We start from the raw sequence: 21723 nt of genomic DNA, 5'->3' as shown, positions 1-21723 counted from the left end.
TGGAAAGCTGATGTGTATGGCCCATATATGCTCAGCAAAATAAATATTTATGTCATGCTTCACAAGCAGAGCTTGGAAAAGTTAGTTTTTTGAACTACAACTCCCATCAGCCCAATCCAGTGGCCATGCTGGCTGGGGCTGAAGGGAGTTGTAGTTCAAAAAAGTAACTTTTCCAAGCTCTGTTCACAAGTGATGTTTTATGAACATTGCTATACACACACACAATTGACGTAAGAAAAAGACATGTGTAACGTGGCCCAGTACCAGAAATATAGCATTTCAAGAACTATCTGCTCTCCAATGGATTTGTGTTACAGACAGGCTGGCAGTTTTAGACTTCAGGAGTGATGGCAAAGGAAGGTTCAGTCTTTAAAATGCTCATCTTTCCACAGTTGCAACAAACACATCCTCAGTGAATCAGCACATGAAGATATTTGGATGTTTCACTGATATAGTCTGTGTGCACATGACCTTTTATTCTAGAATCAATGAAGCCCAAATTCTTGTTTTTTCTATCTAGTCCACTAGACCTATTTTTGCCCATGAAAAGCTCTTCTTCACAAACTGGTTTCATTCTAAAAAATAAAATCTCACTGCAGATTAATTCTGCATTACCCTGCAGTGTGTCCATTTGAAAACAGATGTAGGTGGTCCTGGCAATGGAAGATGTATCCACACCTGCCCAATGATGTGGGTGTGTGTGCCAAGATCACAAGAGGAGGGTTTTCAAACACACAATCTAATCAAAGGGAGGGTTTTAAAACACATATCAAGTAACTACACCCACCCATCTGGACAGCAGGATCTACAAACAATCTGATTGAAAGTGTCATGAGGATGAACATGAATGATTCTGTATTGAGAAAACCTACATTTTTTTGTTATAAAAAGCTAAGTGTGTATGCGGCTGTAGATTGTATGAAGCTCTATCTGACTGTCAGGCAGCTTCAAAAGTTACAAACCAGGAATTCCAACAGATTCAAAAGTGATAGACTAGCACATGCAATTTCTTCTGCAGTTGGCTGGCAGTGCTTGTTTGCCATATCTGAGAGGGCAAGTGATCATTGCATAAGCTGTAGATGGGAATATGGTCTGTACAACCTTCCTATACAAGTGCCTTTTCAGACTTTACAAACAAGTGCTAGCAACTGAATGCCAAACATACACAGTGTAGATAACTTGCAGTGCTTGTTTATACTGTTCAGAGCTGCTCCAAGGGAGGTAAAATAAATTATATGGATTTCTCAAATGGAGAAATAACAATATATAACAAATTTATCATAAAACCAATGAACAAAACAAGTCAAATATATTTTAATGACAGACTTTATATTTATGAGGCTCTATTGCCTTACATTTAACTAGGAATTCATTGTCCAAAATAATAACTGAATTAAGAGCCAAGAGGTAACGTTTGTAATCATTTGCTTTACAACAGCAGTAAAAGAAATGGCAGAATTGTGAATGAAGGCTGAAAGTAATTGGAATATAGAAAAGGAGAAATATTATGTGTACAACATCTATCATCATTCTGCATTTCAGGTGAAGCAGAGTAAATTTATAATGGAGAAAATCATAGAAATTACAGCACTGGAGGTGGGGGAAGTAACTTAATATGTTATTAAAAGAGCATGCTTAAAACTCCAGCTAATCCAAAAGGATTTTAGCTCTCAAATATTATAGACTAACAAAATAGTTGTCATTATGACAGGAAGGAGGGTGAAGAGAGGATCCATATATCGCACAACCCTCGGAAAGGGTTATAAAATACATCTGTGTGTGCTCTGCTTACAGTGACACATTGGGCACAATCCAGTAATGGTTAGTCACGGCCAAGTCCCATAGAAAGCAAAGGAACTGGACTTAGGGCTGAATTAAACATGATGCAGGAAATGTATGAATACCTGGATTTTATATGTATGCATGTGTGTTCATGTGTGTAAAACATATCTGAATGAACCTCATTCTCTTGCATGAACCTGCCCGTTCGTTAAGATCTTCTTCGGAAGCCCTTTTCTGGGTGTTCATTCTGCCTGAGATTTGACAGGTAGCTAGAAAGAGCCTGTTCTGTGGCAGCACCCAAACTGTGAAACTCCCTTCCCAATCTTGTTCACTAGGATCTTTTATAATTATCTTACAGGTGTCTGACTAAGTTCATCCTGTTCTCTCGGGCTTTGAATGCCATTTCATTGCTTTTAGTGGTTTGCTTCTCCCCCTGCTTAAGTGAGCTGTTTTCAGTTTTGTGTTTTTTCTTCTTTTTGTATTTATTGTTTGATATATATATCCCAACATTCCTCACTAGAGGTGTTATTCCATATTAGTCCTACTCAGAGAAGACCCACTGAAGTTAATATACATGACTATTAGTTTCATTAATTTCAATGGGTCTATTCTAAGTAGGACTTAGCTGAATACAACTCTAAGTACCCAAGGTAGCTAATAGTTAAAACACAAAATCAATCATATCAACTGCAAAAAGACAAAAACAACAGCAATAAAACAATGCAGCAGGACAAAATAATAATAATAAGCTAAAGTTTTTCCTAAGCAGGAACTTCTTCTCATGTCAGCAGAAGGCCATTAGGAAGGGGACTAGTTATACAGCTAAAGGTCTGTCAAATCTGAGTGGTGGGCAAGAGGTAAAGCAGGGATGGATATCCTGTGTCTCTCTCAACAGTGTTGGACTCCAACTACCATCAGTCCCTGCCACTATGGCCAATGGTTGGGAATGATGGGAGTTGTACAGCAACAACATATGCAGGGACATAGGTTCCCCATCCCTAGAAGAGAGTCCTAACCACTCCAGTGCTTACCACCCAACTACTCAATCTCCCATTTGTCCTTGCACCCATTACCCCAGGCACAGCAAGGGCAGCAACTGATTTTCCTCCCCCAATTCAAACACTGCCTTCAGGCCATGTGAAAGAAGTAACATACACTCTCCTCTTCTAATTCAGAAGCAGTATTTGAGAAGGTAGAAGGAAAGAAGAGGTGGTGGCAGTCAGTGCAATATCTGATGAATGAAAACAAACTGACTACAAGCAATCTAATAATAACTGTCTTATTAATGCGTAAATGAACAACATCCCTGATGTTTCCGATATCCTTATTGCTATCTTTAAAATGCTGAAACTGAGGCTCAGAGAGATTGAGTCACCTAAGTTCATGCAGGAAGCCCGGAGATTCAATCTGTATCCAGTACCAAGGCTGATTTAGGGACCCACTGAACCAGAAAGCTAATTTTGTCATGGGCAAGTAACCCACAGTTATATACATGTTTCGTGCATGAATACAGGTGCTGCTGGCTGAATGCAGTGAAGAAGGTAAGGAAGACTGAGATCATTTGATTGTTATTGTTATTTATTCATTTATAGAAAAAGTGTATGCCAAAATGAGGTTCATGACCTAGGTTGCATAGCACTCGAATGGCAATGGTCAAGGGGTGAATCCTAACTCAAGGGGTAGGACCACAGATTTATTTACTTACTGTTCTTATACCATGCCATTTCTCCCAATAGGAGTGAAGGAGCCCGTGTGCTAAACTGGGGGAAGACATGAATACCCAATACATTAGATGAAATTGTGGCTTTTTGCAGACCATTATTCAGCACTGAGTATCCAGGCCAAAAGGCAAGCCAAACAAACATGTGACAAAAAATCTGAGGCATTCTGGAACCTCTGGTAGCAATGGGATGTGTGTATAATAGATATACAATCTTTTGATGAAAATAAGGTAAAATAAGGAAAAAATGAAATGGGCTGCCTTCAAGTCGATCCTGACTTATGGCGACCCTATGAATAGGGTTTTCATGGTAAGCGGTATTCAGAGGGTGCTGCGAGGCAGTGATTGGCCCAAGGTCACCCAGTGAGCGTCATGGCTGTGTGGGGATTCGAACCCTGGTCTCCCAGGTCGCAGTCCAACACCTTAACCACTACACCACACTGGCTCTCAAGGTAAAAAATTAATTAAGTTAATTTTCTAAACATTTGTCGTTGTCTATTAATCTAATACAACTAAATACTAAGATCCTCAAGTCAACAATTAATACGTAGGTCAACTCCACCCCACCCCTCAACCTCCACTCATGGCAGTGGCCAATAGTTACCAGTGCAAGCTGAGCAAATCATAAGAACATAAAAAGAGCTCTGTTGGATCAGACCAAAGCCCCATCTAGTCCAGCATCTTGGATCAGATCAAATGAAGTTGTCCTGTTAGTGGAAGGGCTTTTGCCTGCACAATGCGACGGCTTCTGTTCTCCCCCTACATGCTCCCCAAATTTTCCCTGGAGGGCTGGGGGGAACTCATAAGAGATTTGGGGGGCACACAAGGAGAGGAAGTCCTGTTGAGCAGGTGGAAGTTCTTGTGCTAATGGAACTTCTTTGGATACTACCACCTGCTCTTACTGTGGTCAACCAGATCCTTATGAGAAATCCACAAGCAAGACTAAGTGCAAAAGCACTTCCCACTTGCGATTCCCAGCAACTGGTATAGAGGCATACTGTCTCACACAACAGAGATAGAATATAGCCATCATAGCTAGTAGCCATTCTTATCCTCCATGAATTTGTCTAATCCTCTCTTAATGCCATTCAAGTTGGTGGCCATCACAATCTCTTGTGGGAGCAAATACCATAGTTTAACTGTGCACTATATGAAGAAATACTTTTTTTGTCTGTCCTGATCTTCCAACATTCATCTTCATTAGATGTCCACAAGTTCTAGTATAATGATGGAGGAAAACCCTTTCTTTCTCCATACATAATTTTATACACCTCTATCATGCTCCTTACTCATCTTTTTTCTAGACTAAAAAGCTCCAAATATTGTACCCTTTCCTCATAGGTGACTTGCTCAATCCCTTTGATCATTTTGGTTGCCCTTTTCTGAAACTTATCCAGATCTACAATATCCTTTTTAAGGTGAGGTGACGAGAACTGTACAGAATATTCCAAGTATGGTCACACCAGAGATTTAAATAATGGTGTTATAATATTGGCAGTTTGATTTTCAACCCCTTTCCTAATGACCCCTAACATGGAATTCATTTTTTTTCACAGCTACCACACATTGGGTCAACATCTTCAAGCTATCCACTATGATTCCAAGGTATTGTTCCTGGGCAGTCACCACCAGTTCACAGCCACACTGGTCACTCTTGGACATTGCCTAGGTACCACATTGTAACACTGTGATGTGGGCTGGGCCTTCAGTGTTCACCAACCATGACAATATTAATGATGCCCAGAGATATCAAGCAGCACAGAGAGAAGCATGGACTGCCTTTGTTTGCTCACCCTCTAGTAGTTCTGTCATAAGTGATAGCCTCACATAGTAAATTAGGAGGTTAATTTAGGCCAGCAGATTGCAAGGTTGAACAATCTGACCCATGGGGAAATTATTTTGAACAGTGCTCTTGCACAGCTCTGTTTTAATGATGCTTATGTAGGAGAATGTCTTGGTGGCATGTGCCTTAATTAACATAAATTAACGACAGCTGAACTAGACCTGACATTGACAGATCTGTGATTAGGGGTCTCAAGGTGTTCTTTTTTTAAAAAAAAGAATAGCAGGCATGTCAGGGGAAGATTCAGAATGGAATCATGGTAGATGGGGAACAGGTGTTAATCCTTTCACTATTCTTTTCATGATGAAATTTCCCCCCAAAAATCAATTTGCCCGAAGGGGCTAAATTCACAAATACCCATATGGGTATCCTTCACCCCTTATTATTCCTGTTCATGACGAGAGAGAGGTGTGATCATGAAACTCCTGCCATTTTATTTTGTTCCTCAGAGACCGAAATGTTTTTGGGTCAGCCCTGACCACCATGTCCTTCTTGTTTTCTCTGCCAGTGGCTCCTCCTCCTGCCCTGCCTGCTGCTTACAAAATGTGGGGGAGCAAGAGAGGGGTTAAAGCAGAGGACTGCATCCAGCCAACACAACCTCCACTTCTAGACTTATTAGGAATAGCTATACAAATAAGGCTGTGGTAGAAGAGCTTGCACTTTTTAGCAACCACACCTCCTCAGGAACACCTGCCTTACTCTTGGAGAACTATGGATCAAGATGCCTCAAACAGGAGGCTACCTTCAAATGATAAATGGGCATTTCCTCTGTCTTAGAGATAGGCTGTGACCCTTCAGATGTTGTTCAACTATAATTCCCATCATTCCTCAACAGCAGCTATGTGATGGGAGCTGGAGTCCCACAAAAGCTGGAGCTCCATAGGTTCCCCATCCGTATCTTAAAGTAGTCACAGTAGATATGACTTTAAGCACATTTTAAAATCATATTCTTGTCACTAGCCATGTCTCTTTGTTTACAGAAAATAGCTGTGGCGACCACCAATCTGGATTGGGTCCATTGTGAGGAAGGAACTTGCCTCTCCTCCAGGTTATTTTCCTACTGAAAATGCCCCTCAAAACTTTTATTTGCCCTGGTTTTATTTTTATTTTTTTTTAAATGGGGCAAACAGGGGCCAGGGTTGATTTTCAATAGAAAAATTGAAAAAATCACCCAACCCCATGCTACTTTTAGTAAAAAGAGAGGCAAAGCCAGTCACAACCATTTCTTAAGTTAAAATATATTTTATTTTTAAAGGAAATGTCATCTAATAATTTCACATGAACTTACTGATATTTTGTTTGTTATGAAATATTGCAACTAGGAGCCAAACTAGGACTCAGGTATGATGTACTAGATTAGATCAAAACAGCACACATGTTTATGCCTCTCTCTCTCTCTCTGGAGGGTATATCTAATTGTTTTAGCCAAGGGATACCTTAACACCCAGAGCAAACTTAGTTTTAAAGGCCTCCATCTGTTACTGTGTCCTGCTGACTGATGGTGTCTCTCTGCCCTTCACAATGCTGAATCAGCACCTCCTCATGATAGATCTACAGCGGCAGAAGTAGGACGCTAGTCTCTAAAGGAAACTTTCTAAGACAACTTGAAGTAAAATGAGAAAATAGAGAGCATAATAAATGAGAGTTCCTATGTAGCTTGTAATCCGCTTCTGCACAGAGTTCATGTTTTGTTTCCTTGTATTTCTGTAAAAGTTGATCATTTCATTCATTGTAGATCAGAATGCTGCCATTTTCATCAAAACCAGGTTTCTGGATTTGTGAGCACTTATTCATGAAGACTTTGTAATACAAAGATTGTCGTTCATTGTGTAAAAATAGACTGCTTTTTAAAAAAATAGAAATGTAATTATTTAGAAAGAATATTGGACAGAAATGCAGTAAATAGATTAGGGCAGGGGTGGGCAGATTTCAGAATTGCAAGATCCACTTTGTTTTTTTACTAGAACCCTAAGGTCCACAAACCAGAGCCAGATGCAAAAGACATACACTTGAAATTAAAGAATTCTGAAGTGCAGGTATTTCTTTTGAGAGCTGGAACTGAAGAGAGCCCACAGAGTCTTTCCACACAAAAATCCACTCCTGGTTTACACCTACCCTTGCTGCTTTCTTCATTCCAACACTGCAATTTAAGGTGAAGGGAGGGGAGGGAGACTTTTTTTGTTGCTATTGTTAAACAATGAGGAGTCAGAGTTTCTTGCTGATCTACTGCAAATCATCTAGATATCTATCAGTAGATCCAAATCTAACTTCTGCCCACCTCTGGAATACAGTACATGAACATAATCCAAGAGTATATTGGGATCATTTTAAGATGTCGGCCCCTGGGTTTAGCTGAAGATCCTATCCCCCTTCCTCAGCAGTGTAATGGCTTCCTTGCTAAGGATATATACACAGCAGCACTCAGCTGTGCTCACATTTCCCCGTTTTTTAAAAAAGATCTATTCCTCCTTGCTCCTTGGTGTCCAAATTCAATCATTATTAACGTATTTCCTTCTCCATATATGCATTTTCTTCTTGCAGCTATGTGCTCAGGCTATTTTTAATAAATAACCCTGAACATTCCTATTGATAGCCTTTGCCCTTACATACACCATTACTTTGCTAGGTTCCAGACGGAGTGAGAGAAGAGATAATGCTGCAGGATTTGTAAACAGACAAGGATGTGCAATGTCGGGGGAGAGAAGAATGTATGTACTGATATGGTTAGTTGAATAACAAAGTGCATATTCAGTTTTGTTTTAAATTAGTGTGAAAGGGAGATACTGTGTGATGTAAGATACACTACATAAAAGTTAATATCTCTTTAATAAGGTTACTTTCATGTTCATTATAAAAAGGGTAAATGAAGCACAATACAAGTTAAGGTGTGGGTTTAGGTATGGACTGCAGAAGCTATTCATACAAGTAGAAATCTTTAAAAAGAAAAGGTGGTCCAGAATTATGCTATCATTACAAATATGCGCCTAAAATAATGGTATTTCATATTGTAGTTTGTGTTTTTATAATGGAAGATATCTGCTAAAGCCATCAGCAGCCATGAAACAAGGGAAATTCGGCACATCCACATTTTCAATACTACAGAGAATATCAAAGGAAAAGGGAAATTCCTCCTTCTAACAATCTTTTATGTTCATCTCATGATGTGGCAGTAAAGTTGAAGAAAGTAAACATCTCCTGACTCTGCACAGGTTCAACACACCCATTATTTCCCCACTTTATTTGGAAGCTTATATCCTTTGCAGCATCTTTCTAACAAGTGAATAACAAACAGCTTTCTCAGCAGCACAGTTATCTTGGCTTCTGCTCTGCTCACCCTATACAACATAGACAGTGTCCTGCTGTGTAGCTCTGGCTTTAAAACCCACCTCAGAGTCCAAACAGGCACTCTGGTATCAGGAACAACTGAGCCAGAAAAAGCAAATTGCATGTATTCAGGGCACATCAATTAACATTGCCCCCATGCAGCTTCAAATGTGCCACAAGCACTTACAGCAGGAAACGCTACTGACCTTGGCAGCTCCTGCAATTTTTTTTTGCATGAATTAAGTGTTACAGAGCATTTTAAGCAGGATGTATCCCACCCCACCCACGCTCCAAGTGCACCAAGCATGAATGCATACCCATGTCACCTTTTAATATTTTATCAGAAACATCTGCTGAGATTCAATGTGAAATACCAGGTTTTTCCTTCTATTTGGAGAGGTAGGAGGGAGAAGAACAGGAACAAACATCCTTTGCTTGATGTGAAAGCCATGTTTGTGCCATTAGCATGTTAGAAGAATACCAGCACCCCCAGGCCACATCTACACTACAAATTTATACTGGTTTTATACCAGTTTAATTGTTGCAGATTCCTCCACAGAATCCTAAGTCTGCAAAGCCATTAGCATTTGCTGTGGCAAAGGGCTCTTTTAAGCTTCTTCTCCACCATGTAAATTAAGCAGCAGAAATCTCCCCGTTACGCAGTTCAGTCATTTCAAATCATGGACATATGACACTTTAATTCCCACTTACCTCTGTGTGAAGATACTGTCAATGATCGTGTTCTTTCTTTATTCCTTTTTCTTTGTCCCTTCTGCACCCCAGGCAAACAAGATTACAAATTCAGAGCCTCTATTGCTGTTCACTCTGTCATAGGTAGTGGCTTAAAAAGCGGTGTTTTAGGTTGCATAGTTGAAAGCAGGGAGGATGATATTAAGAACCATGGGTTCAGGAGCTACACTGGAGCCAGATAGGAAGTCCCTAAGAACTAGATTGAGCCCCTGGGCCAACCGGTTGCCTAACCTTCCTCTAGAATAGAGATGGGGAACCTGCAGCCCTCCAAATGGTGTTGGACTCCAGCTCCCATCACACCCAACCAGCATAGCCAATGGCCAGGAATGATGGGAGTTGTAGACCAGCAACATCTGGAGGAGAAAAAGTTCCTTACCCCTGCTCTAGAACTTTCAGTGCTTTTACAGCTGTATACTATAACCTTAACAATAATACTTAAGCCCTCACAGAGTTGTTGTGATATTTTATTTGAATTTATTTATATTCCATTTTTCTGCATTGCAACCACAGAGGTGTTCAAATTTCAGAATCTCAAATGCCAACATTTATTACATTTATATCCCAAGACCATATATGTGATTCTCATCTCCATTTTATCCTCGCAACAAACCTGTTAGGTAGGTTAGGCTTAGGGAGAGAGAGTGACCCAAGGTCTAGTGAGCTTCCACGCTGACTGGAAATCTGAAGCTGGGTCTCATCCTATACTCTAACTCGGGGATGGGGAAGCTCCAATCTGTGGGCTAATTAGGCTCAGCATAGATTTCAATTTGGCTCAGGAGGCAGTTTTCCCCAACCCATGGCCACTTTTCCCATACCTTGCCAATGAGCGCTATCAGTGAGCGCTGATTTGTCTATTTTCAGATGCTGTTTCTGCCTAGAAACAGACTTCAAAGTCGTTTGCTGCGACCACTGATCAGCAAGGACCCAGTTCCCTTCCCCTGCTCTAACCACTACACAAAACTTGCTCTCAGCATTACTATATTGAAATAATAAAAGGCACCAAATAAAAATGTGACAATCAAATCAGCAGAATTAAAAACCAGCAGGGAAAATAGTTAAATCATCATGAAACACCAAATGCATGTTTGAAATTTTAAAAAGGATTTTAAAATCTGCGTAGAAGCAGGAAAGATGGAAACATTTCAAATGGGATACCCCAGGCAACCCCCTATTACTCTACTATGAATTCCTTGGAGAAATTACATTTATTTATTTATGATTTGATTTATATCCCACCCTTCCTCCCAGCAGGAGCCCAGAGTGGCAAATATGTACATGATACATATATATCAGTTGTTTTTTGGAGGGTCCCCCCACCTACCCCTGCAGGGTTCTAAATCAAACCATTTTCCTCATAAGAGAATAGGGTGGCCATAAAGGACTTGGGAGTGGCCAGGTGAAAAAGAAGACAGGGCTCCTGTACCATTAATACTTGTGTATAAGGGGAATGTCATGCTGAAATTTCCTCATCCTACACAACTATTAAAGGTACAGGAGCTCTGTCTTCTTTTTCACCTGGCTACCCAAAGCTGAATCGCTTGCACACTTTCTGTAATAACAAGATAATGACTGAACCAGGATTTTGCTCTTACACAAAAACTCAAGATGAAGTGCACATTCCTTTTGTCTCCTGTAGCCATCGTCAAAAAAAGAAAGAGGAAAAGACTATATTTTATCTCTCTTAATCTTTATCAACAGCTATAAGGCTTCTTTCTAAGCACTGCCTGAGAGTGATGTGCTTCAGGCCAACGAGATAATTGGAGTCAACCCAGGGTGTAAGCATAGGGAGGAGGAAAGGGTACACTTACAGGAGGAAGGGAGCTGGGGATCTGAGGGGACAATGCTGGCCTGGGCTGCAACCCCATTACAATGAGGGAGAAAATGAGGTTGAATTCTAGATCAAAGCAAACAATAACACTGATTCACATTCCATTAAGTTCTAAAATATGTGTACTAGAGCCTGAGGAACTGGAAGAAGCTTCTAAACATCTGCTTCACAAGTATCCTACAGATCTTGTTTAGAATTTTCCTTGCAATTGCGGGGGGAAACATTTTATAGTCTATTTTTGGAAAAGTATAAACAATTTCCACTTACCTTATTCACTAAGATTTACAAAAACAACTGCGAGTAATTCTCAGTGAAATGAGCTTTGCCCTACAGCAGGGATAGGGAAACTTTGGCCCTCCATATGCTACTGAACTATAACTCTCATAAGCCCTAGCAAGCGTGACCAATGGCCAGGGATGATGATAGCTGTAGCAGCAACATCTAGAGGACCAAAGGTTCCCCACACCTGCCCTACATATTTTTTTGTACACTGCCAGTAACACTGGCAGAAGCTGAAAGAAGTTTGAGCAGGTGGTCTACTATGCAGGTGTTCTATTACGAAGCAAGAACTGTTAAACCACTGCAATCAACCACTCAATGCTGGCATAAAAAGGATGGAACTACTTCTTAATAAAATCTGTTCACACCCTGGGTTAAATTATTAAAATATCAGAATATATGCACCAGCACAATTTGAAACAGGAGTTAAAATTTGGAAAGGAGAGATTTGCAGGTCAGTAGAGAGCAAAATCTGGGACCAAAACCAAGTGACCCTACCCAAAGCCAGTGGTTAGAGTATTGGATTAGCATTTGGGAGACCAGGGTTCAAATCACCACTCATTCATGAAGCTTACTGGGTGATGGTGGGCCAGCCACTATCTATTTATTTCTTTAATTTATTATTTGACTTAAATCCCGCACTTCCTCCCAGCAGGAACCTCAGCCTAACCTATCTCACGGAATTGTTGTGAGGATAAAACCTTCAGCTCCTTAGAAGAAAGTTTGTCCTATGGTTTAAAGCTTATGATTTGTCTGGAAGAGCTAAGCCACCAGCCCAAGGTTCAGACAACATGCTAAGCCAAACCTCAGCTTAGCGCAGCAGAAAAACAACTGGGGAGGAACAAAGTGGCTGTGATCTCCTCCTCAGGCCCACACATTTGTGCTAAGTTATCATTTAGATGAGCAATATGTGCAATCAAGGGCATTGTTTTTGCAGATGTTAAAAGGGCATCTGCCAATGGTGGTTAGTGCCCATTGAGGGGGGGGGAAACACCCAAACAGTAGGTGAAATCAGAGCCAATGATAGGCAAAGCCAACTAATATTAGTTTCAGCCTCAATCTTCTTCTCCCTGCTTTCATTGATGTCCTTTAGTTTCTGCATCTCTGCTACCTAACAAAGAGATATTTCCCATGTTATTTGGATACTGGAACTATGTATAGTAATGCAGTGGGATGAAATTTTCCAGCTAGCCTCTACAGTTTTTTCTTATGTTCAGAAAAGTTCTTGTAATAGACCAAGCTAGCAGAACAATGCCAGGCAGAAGACTTCATGCCAATAAACACTGGGGGTACAGTTCCCAAATGAAGAAAATCTTATTCCTGGACCTTGACTTGATTGACAACTGCAGCTGAAATTTCTTTGATTGAATATAAATCATATTAAGAGCATCTTCAAACACTGAACATGCATTTGCGTGCAAGCACTAGACAACCAAGACTGTCGTACAAAATATGCTTTATCTATCTCTTATACTTTTCAGCCTCCATCAAATTCTAGGGAGGCTATTTTGTTTTTAAGCAAACCCCATGGGGTTGAGCTGTAAATCGCATAATTAAATCACATCTTTAGCAGCATGATTGTGAACTTAATTTTCCCTTAATGTCATCTACTTTCTGAAAACCAAACAAAACCCCGTATGGCTCACCTGGTCTAACTGTAAAGAGGCAAAAGCACTGATCTGAACTAATGCTGTTTCTGACTGTCCAAGTAGACAGAGGACAGTCATTTATCACTTTTCAGTTTTCTCTGGGGGTGTGGGAGGGGACGTTATCTCAAATCTCAGCCCAATCCAGGCAGCAATCATATACACACTTCCCTGGGAGTAAACCCCATTTAATTCAATGGGACTTACTGCTGAGTAGACATGCACAGGATATTGCTGTCCATCTCTCACTGTTGTGAGGGAAGATCACATCTTGGTCAATCTGGCAATATGTGTGGTGGGCCCTTGTGTTATCCAGCACTACATAGAATGCATCAATGTTATGAGGGTGTACACCCAATTTGGGCAATCCTTCTGCTTTATAAAAGGGGTAGGAATAGGATGAAAACCAGGCAAATGTGCACACACCTTGCTATACTTTATATCACATTATGGAGGTGCAACATGTACAGGCTCAGAACCTCCATCACAGACAGGGGCCAAGGGGAGGGGCTCAGTGGTACAGCAAGTGTTTTGCATGCAGAAAGCGCCTTGTTCAATCCTTGTCATCTTCAGGTAGGGTTCAGAAAGACTCCTGTCTGAAACGCTTGCAAAACCACTGCCAGTCAAAGTATAGATAACACTGAGCTATATAGACCAACAGTCTGGCTTGGTATAAGGCATCTTCCTTTGACTATGTGTAGGAAATGGTTAGACTTGACAACCTTCAAAACAATGAACATTTCCCCACAAAATGGCACACACACAAACACAGCATTATGAGCATCCTTTACACCACTTGCACTATACAGTATATGAGCCCCTTTAAACACTACACTAGCGGCATAGGAGCCAGGATAATGTTTAAATTACCCGGCCGTGTGGAGGTGAATTGTTTGATCTTTCTCATGGAATCAACACACACATGCACTTCCTGGCAGGATGCTCACATGATCAGCACTCACCCTGCATGGTTGAGTCATTCAAATATTATTCCAGCTGCATGAAAGCCACATACAGAAAAGCACCATGTGGCTGGTATAGAAAACAGAAGGGACATGTTTTAATATTTATCTTAATATTTGCATTACAATTTAAACAAAACTCAGTTTATGCCTCACCTAATATGTCAGTGACCTTACACCTTAATGCTGTGAGTGGCTGAACTTGAAAACTAGCTCATTACTTTTGCCATTTTAGTCTGATCCTAAATAAAGGTATTTTGAGATTTTTCCTCCACTGACAAAGTAATTCATTGGTCAGGCTTAAATAGTCTCTTTCTGTGTCCATGGATATTATCTTCAGAATTATCACCCCATGTCTTACTTAGTATCTTATTACTAATAAAAAGCACATTCTGTGCTTTAAAAAGCTTCACCTGATGATTTCTGCAGATCTTACTGTTTCTGAAGGCACAGGAGCAGGCCTTGCTTTCTGGTGAGATGGCACCCCTAACAATCATTGAAGGCACATGAGTAGGCTAGACTGGTATTTTTATGAAATCTTACATACAGACACTATTTACAACAGACCTTCCATTTGCAAATGTTAAAAGGGTACTGCTGCTAGTATTAACTTGTGTAAGAGAGTATATCCACAATCAGTATGTCTGAATATCACTGGAGGCATCCCACAGAGAAGTGTTGCCAATTTGTCGGGCAGTTATAACTTCCCTGACTTTCTTTTTTGGAATTTTATATAACAAATGAAGGGGGGGAAATACCACTTCTACTAGTCAGGATGGGATCTGTCTGTTCCAGACACAATCTGTACAATGCCCTGGCTCTACAAAATGTACCAAGTAAGATTAATCATATAAGCAGGTTTCTGTTCAAAAGAATTGAGATAAAGAAAGCATTTCCTTTGGAATTTAACCCACTATTTCCCAAAATACAGTCACCTGAGGCACCTATTTTCTGAATTAAAATGTGAAGCCTCCTGTGTTATACCTGAAAAGGTTTCCTTTTGGACTGTGTAAGAGAAAGCACTACCTGTCCTCAGAGAACCCCCACCTTCTGTGTTCCTCAGAGAATAACTGTTCTAGGCATGTCTTGTTCTAAGATCAGATAGTTCTGCTACATCTCTGCATTGGGAGTGACTGAATTATCCAGTTGAATACACAGATGTAGAGACTGATTGGAAGGAGGCAAGGGCAAGAGATGACTCATACAGAGAGGCAGTCTCCTATTTGGGGGCAGGCACTTTGGGCTCATAGGAAAGTTTAATTTTTAATTAGTTTGTTTCTTGTGGTACACTAGCAGTTCTGTGATGTAATGCTAGTATTCCCTGGCATATAATTTAGGAATTTCTGGTTTAGCCTTTAAGTAAAAATAATCCCTGATGAAATCCAATAAAATCACTGGACTTAATTTCTAAGATTGGCAGGGATGGGAGGGGGGAGAAAGCAAAGACCAATTCTGCCTAGAATGTTTCACTTTTTGCCCTAGAAGGCCTGCCCCTTTCCAACTGTGGATGGGCACAGACTAGTTGTGGTTACACAGTGGCCAGACATATTACTCTCTGCATCCTCAAGGCACTTTCTTCTTCATTATTGTTTCATTAGTTCCAGATTTTGAGCCCTGGCACTGAAAACAGATTCTGGGGCTAAATCTGGGTAACAGCTCCTACTAATGGAAATACAGAAGGACCCAGGTTCAATTCCTGGCATTCCAGCTAGAACTGAGAATGTGATTACTATAAAATACAGGGTCACTCATAATCATCAGCACATCCACCACATACAAACATACTGCGATGATTCATGGAGGAAGCATCCTTGCGATAAGTGCTATTACTATATTAACAGAACCAAAAAGGATATTTCTTATAAGTTTTTCATTTGTAAGTATGCTGAAGGGGGTGGGGGGTGGCGGGAGACTGTTTATGTTCCTGCTAAATTCCAGCACCTGTCCATGCGCAAACATTATTATGGTCTCAATTTACATTAGCACTGCATTGTTTTGAATTTTACATATCTACCACAGCCACTCTGCACTACTCTGAACCTTAACGTGGAGCAAGAGTGGCACCCAGTGGCCAAACAGCTTCATTTCAGCTATTTGATTTTCAAAAACGTTCCAGATTCACATCTTTCAGAACCTGTCTAGATAGATTCTAGCTGAAAATGTAATGCATTGCTTTAATCTAACATGCTTAAAAAAACTACTACATGAAACTATTTAAGAGCGCCACAGATACCTTGCTCAAAGGAAATTTTATTTGAAAGACAAAACAGAATAAATATTAATGTTCACATCAATTTAAAAAACTACAAAACTCCAGTGTAATTAAAAAGTGAGTATGTTCTGTTTGCAATATTTTGGCGGGGCAAGGGAAGCAATAGAAAAACTGATATCAATGAAAGGGTTAAAACAGGCATTTCTATCAATGTTTTGCTGGTTAGTTTTTAATAAGGTGACACAGTATGATAAATTAAATGAGATTTTTTTAATAATACTATTTTTAAGTAAAGAGTTACATTTTCATCCTGAACTGGACAGGGGATAAAAACACATGGCATTGGATACATGCATGTGTGTGTACATATAATGATGGGTCAACACAGTTGCCTGTATTTTGGACTCCAGTTAGGGGCATGATAGCTATGAACTCTACTTGGGGGTATACCTATGAGTGTTGTCATACTTAAAAAATGTAGCACTAACCCATAGGTTATAAAGTTCCCAATGATGGGAGGCTCCTGTCCTTAAAATAGTTCTGGGTTTCCTTGTTGGCTCAGGTAGCAATTATTTCCCATACTGGGATAAATGAGAATAAACTGATGTACTGAGGATTACTGAGACCTGTCTCCTGTAAGTGGTCCTGCTGAGCCAGGAATTGATTTTTTTTTTCCAATTTGGAAGTGGAGGGAAGGGGGAGCTTCATTGTCACCTCTCAGCAACCAACCTGGGCACAAACGGAAGACATGATTGGGCTATGCTGGAGGATATCACACAGGTGTGATTGTTTGTATACACGTGCGCACACAGAATCTCAATGTGCTGGCCTCCTTGGTGGAGATTTTTAAAATTATACAGCCACAAGAGTGGCTGTATACTATACCCAGCGTGGATTTTTCACATTCTCCAATGTTAAATTGAAAATACCCCCCATGCCATTCTGATCCTTCCCATAAGCTCATTTCAAAACAAAACCTTGCGAAACTTATAGTCCTGAACTCAGAAATGCTTAACAACCCTCTCAATTTTCATGGCGATAAACAAAACAGTCAGAAAGAATCGACAGTTCAAAGTCTAAAGAGAGAGACAAACAACCCAGACTGCTTTTGGACTTTTTTCTCTCAGAGTTCTCATAATCTGTTGAAATTCATTAAAAATCAGCCATATGTTACTGACCTTGCCCATACTCTGACCTTTATCTTCTGCAGTTTAAAAGTCAAAAAAATGCCTGGCTGATTTTTAATTAATTAAAGAAATTTAGCATTGAAAGGAATGATAATGTCAGGCAGGCTCAGTAAGAACCAACTGTCAGTGTTCTAAAAGCCAGACTCACAGCTGCTGGGCTTGTCTAATCACAGGGCCTCACCCACACCAAACTTTGATTTCACTTGAGACAGTCATGGCTTCCCTCAAAGAATCCTGGGAAGTGTAGTTTGTGAAGGGTCCTGAGAGGAGACTCCTGTTCCACTGAGAGAGCTACAGTGGCCAGAGTGGTTTAACAGTCAGCCACTCTGATTGAAGGTCTTTGAAAGGAACAGGGCGTCTCCTATCAACTCTCAGCACCCTTCACTAACTACACTTACCAGGATTCTTTGAGAGAAGCCATGACTGTAAAAAGTGAAATAAAGGCCTGGTGTGGATGTGGCCAGGGAAAGCTTTGGTTTAAATTTCGGTGGGAGGCTACATGTGCCTGCTGTAGAATAAAAAGGTGAGGGAAATGCTGAAAAGCAATGATATTGTTCACAATGTTTCCCGTTTGGAAAGGAAAGGGTTTTCCCCTCTGCCCAGTGCCCACCCACCCAATCTTCTCCCTCCCCCTCCGCCGCCCCTCCTTGCCCCTCCTCTGGGTCAGTGTTGGACTAGGACCTGGGACACCAGGGTTCGAATCCTCACACATCCATGAAGCTCACTGGGTGACCTAGGGCCAGTCACTGCCTCTCAGCCTCAGAGGAAGGCAATGATAAAACCACCTCTGAATACCATTTACCATGAAAACCCTATTCAAAGGGTCGCCTAAGTCCGGTTGACTTGAAGGCAGTCCATTTCCATTTTCAAACATAATTGCACAGAAATAAATCCCATTGTACTCAAAGTATGACACTGATCAGACCCACCCTCCCTTCTCCTGCTTCCTATCCCCTCCCTCTTGCCCCTTCATTCCCCTCCCCATGGTCAGTTTTACCTAACTTAACCATGATTGCACGGGAGTAAATACCACTGAACTCAATAAGCATGCAAATGATCAAAGCTGCCCTCCCCTGCCCCTTCTTTGCCCCTCCCCCTCCAATCCCCTCCTTCCCTCTCCCGGTCCTTCTGCTCCCCTCTCCCTTCCCTTTCTCCATCCCTCTCCTCTCCCCTGGTCAGTTCTACCTATCCTAACCATGGTTACACAGGAGTAAATCCCATTGAACTCAATAAGCATGCAAATGATCAGACCTGGCTTTCCCTTCCTTCCCCTCTCTTCTCCCTTCCTCCTCCCCTCCCCTCTTCTTTCTTCCTCCTTTCCTGCCCACTCCAGCCATCCCTCCCTCCCCTCCCAGTCAGTTTAACCTATCCTAAGCATGATTGCAGGGGAGAAAATCCGACTGAACTCAATAAGCATGCAAATGATCAATCCATTCTCAGCAAGCTAGTACAGGATCCCATTTCTTACCTCCCAGATTAAAAAGCAGAGAAATTCACTAATAGGCAAAAGACCTTGCGGTTTAAAAACATACCTATAGCCCACAGATATTTTTATCAAACTTTAAAAAACAGGGAAATTGGGGAGCTATAATGAATGCACCAGGGGAGCAGGAGACCTGTGTGGCTTGGAATAATTTGGTAACATGTGCCTCTGAACATATGGTGAGAGGTGGCAATACCTGCAATCAGCCCAAATAATAGAAACAAGACATGTGCTGTGCTGATCTTGTTTTAGCGGGGAGGAAGCAACGTTATTAAGACTGTTGACATAGTTCAGATAGTCACTTTAAATATGCCAGATTTACTTTGCAATTTTAGTGAAGTTTCCTAATAGGAAATCATTTTCTTTTGCTTCTATTTCTGTGAATACACTTTGCACAATTTACACTAAAAAACCTCCAAAAATAATTGTGGAATAATGGCACTGACCATTCTGCAGAATAGTCACCACTGGACACGAGGGGTGTCTCAGTTTGCACAAGATAAAACGGTGGAAGGTGAAATATATTCTACAGAATTCTAGGTGTTTTCTATATTTTTAATTGACTGTGCCCACCTTGCCTTATATGAAGTGGTTTAAACATAGCAGGTTGAAAACATGCATCTTGGGTAGGCTAAGTTTGTTTTTTCCAACAGCTCGAGTCGTTCCTGAAGTAGCAAGATACTGTAATCAGTCTGATTTTACATCATACTGCAGTTTCAGATTCAACTGTTAATGCACCCAAAATAGAAATAGAACATAACCTCCAATTTGAAACATAAAAGGCTTTCTTCACCACCATATGACATTGACCAATAAAAAGGCTTTGAAATTAATAAAAATAAATTTTCTAGGATGAATAATGAGAGAAATAAAAATTTCTAGATTAGATTCTCTGTAGAAACAATAGTAACACAGGAATGAAGCAAAGTAAGAAGAACACCAACAAACACACAAAAATGTAATTCTCTACCTTTGGAGATGGCAGGTATTGTCACCACTCACCATATGCTCAGAGGCACGTTACCAAATTCTTCCAAGCTACACAGCAAGTGGATTGGACTGTGAAAGACCAACCCAAATTGTGTTTGCATTTTGACCAATTTGTAGGGCAGTCCAATATCTCAGAGGAGGTCAAGTCTCTTGCTCCCCTGGTGCATTCACTATAGCTGCTCAATTTCCCTGCTTTTTAAAGTTTGATAGAAATATCTGTGGGCTATAGGTACGTTCTTAACCCGCAAGGTTTTTTATGAATAGTGAATATATATATTTGTGCATGAATGCAACTTTCTAGCCTGCCTTTCCCAAGACAGAGAGTAGACTCTATTTGTTCCTACAAATCCTTAGACTATTTTGCACAGTATCTTTTTTCCTTCCTAAAATGAAAATAATTCCTCTGTGACACAAAAATACAGGACCTCTTTCTTCATTCTGATCTTTTCATCATGTCTTTCCTAACACAATCTTGAACATGCTTTACTGATATTCCATAGTTCATCATTTGACGAGGTGGATATTTTATCACGAAGCAGCACTACCTCACACTCACGACATGAGAAAAATAGCCTTGTACATGCCATCATCCCCTCTACATCCCCTCCCTGAGACTGGCTATGGTAATTCTGAATAGCGTTTACACCCCTCACAGTTTTCCATCAGATAATAAGGGTGGAACTAGGTGTTACAAGAGGCAGAGAGCTGCCTCTGCTCTATATCCCTTTGTCCTCTCTTCCTAGCAACATCTAGTATGAACACAATGTGTGATGTGATGAAATCATGCTGAGTGTTTCCCCACCCCCAGTAACCAATGACGGGAGGGAGAGGCAGGGACACATACAGTGACCCGGATGAGAGTCAGATGTGGGGCTAGATACTATATGTTGCCAGGAAAAGGAGAGAGAGACAGCAGTCCAGTCCCTTGTAAAGCTTAAGTTTTCCCTTAATAGTACTAATACCTATGATGCTAATAATTATGTTTAGAATGTAGTAGGATATATTTGTTCTTAGAAATTTCTACACAGCTACATAGCTGCATAGTCTGAAGGGAAGACAACAGTTAGACAGAACAAAGAATCATTTTATCTTCTGCAATGAATGATGCAATATTCCCTAATATAGGCTGTTTTTCCAATTTATAAGCATCATTTCACCATTAGACAATAGGCCTTTGCACTCCACAACAGATACAATAGCAAAGAAGAAAAGACATCCACCATCCGGTCAGAAGAACCACCCACTAGCAGCATCTCAGTCTTGTCTGGATTGAGCCTCAGTTTATTAGCCCTCATCCAGTCCATTGTCGCAGCCAGGCACCACTTCAGCACATTGACAGCCTCACCTGAAGAAGATGAAAAGGAGAAGTAGAGCTGCGTGTCATCAGCGTACTGATGGCAATGCACTCCAAAGCTCCAGATGACAGCACCCAACGGTTTCATGTAGATGTTGAACAGCATGGGGGACAGAACTGACCCCTATGGAACCCCATACTGGAGAGTCCAGGGTGCCGAGCAATGTTCCTCAAGCACCACCTTCTGGAGCTGACCAGCCAAGTAGGGGCAGAACCACCGCCATGCAGTCCCTCCCACTCCCAACTCAGCCAATCTTCCCAGAAGGATATCATGGTCGATGGTATCGAAAGCCGCTAAAAGATCAAGCAGAATCAACAAAGTCACACTCCCCCTGTCTCTCTCCCGACAGAGGTCATCATTCA

The 21723-nt window shown here is 40.9% G+C and overlaps 1 protein-coding gene across 1 annotated transcript in view; it reads right to left on the bottom strand.

The window, feature by feature from the left end:
• The window catches only part of PDE11A (phosphodiesterase 11A), a 300134-nt gene that overhangs the window by 108543 nt on the left and 169868 nt on the right, over positions 1–21723 (bottom strand). The gene's annotated exons all lie outside the window — the stretch shown is intronic.

This window comes from Rhineura floridana, chromosome 2, assembly GCF_030035675.1.
Source record: "Rhineura floridana isolate rRhiFlo1 chromosome 2, rRhiFlo1.hap2, whole genome shotgun sequence".
Taxonomy (NCBI): Eukaryota; Metazoa; Chordata; class Lepidosauria; order Squamata; family Rhineuridae; genus Rhineura; species Rhineura floridana.
This window is presented reverse-complemented; position numbering and strand designations above follow the sequence as displayed.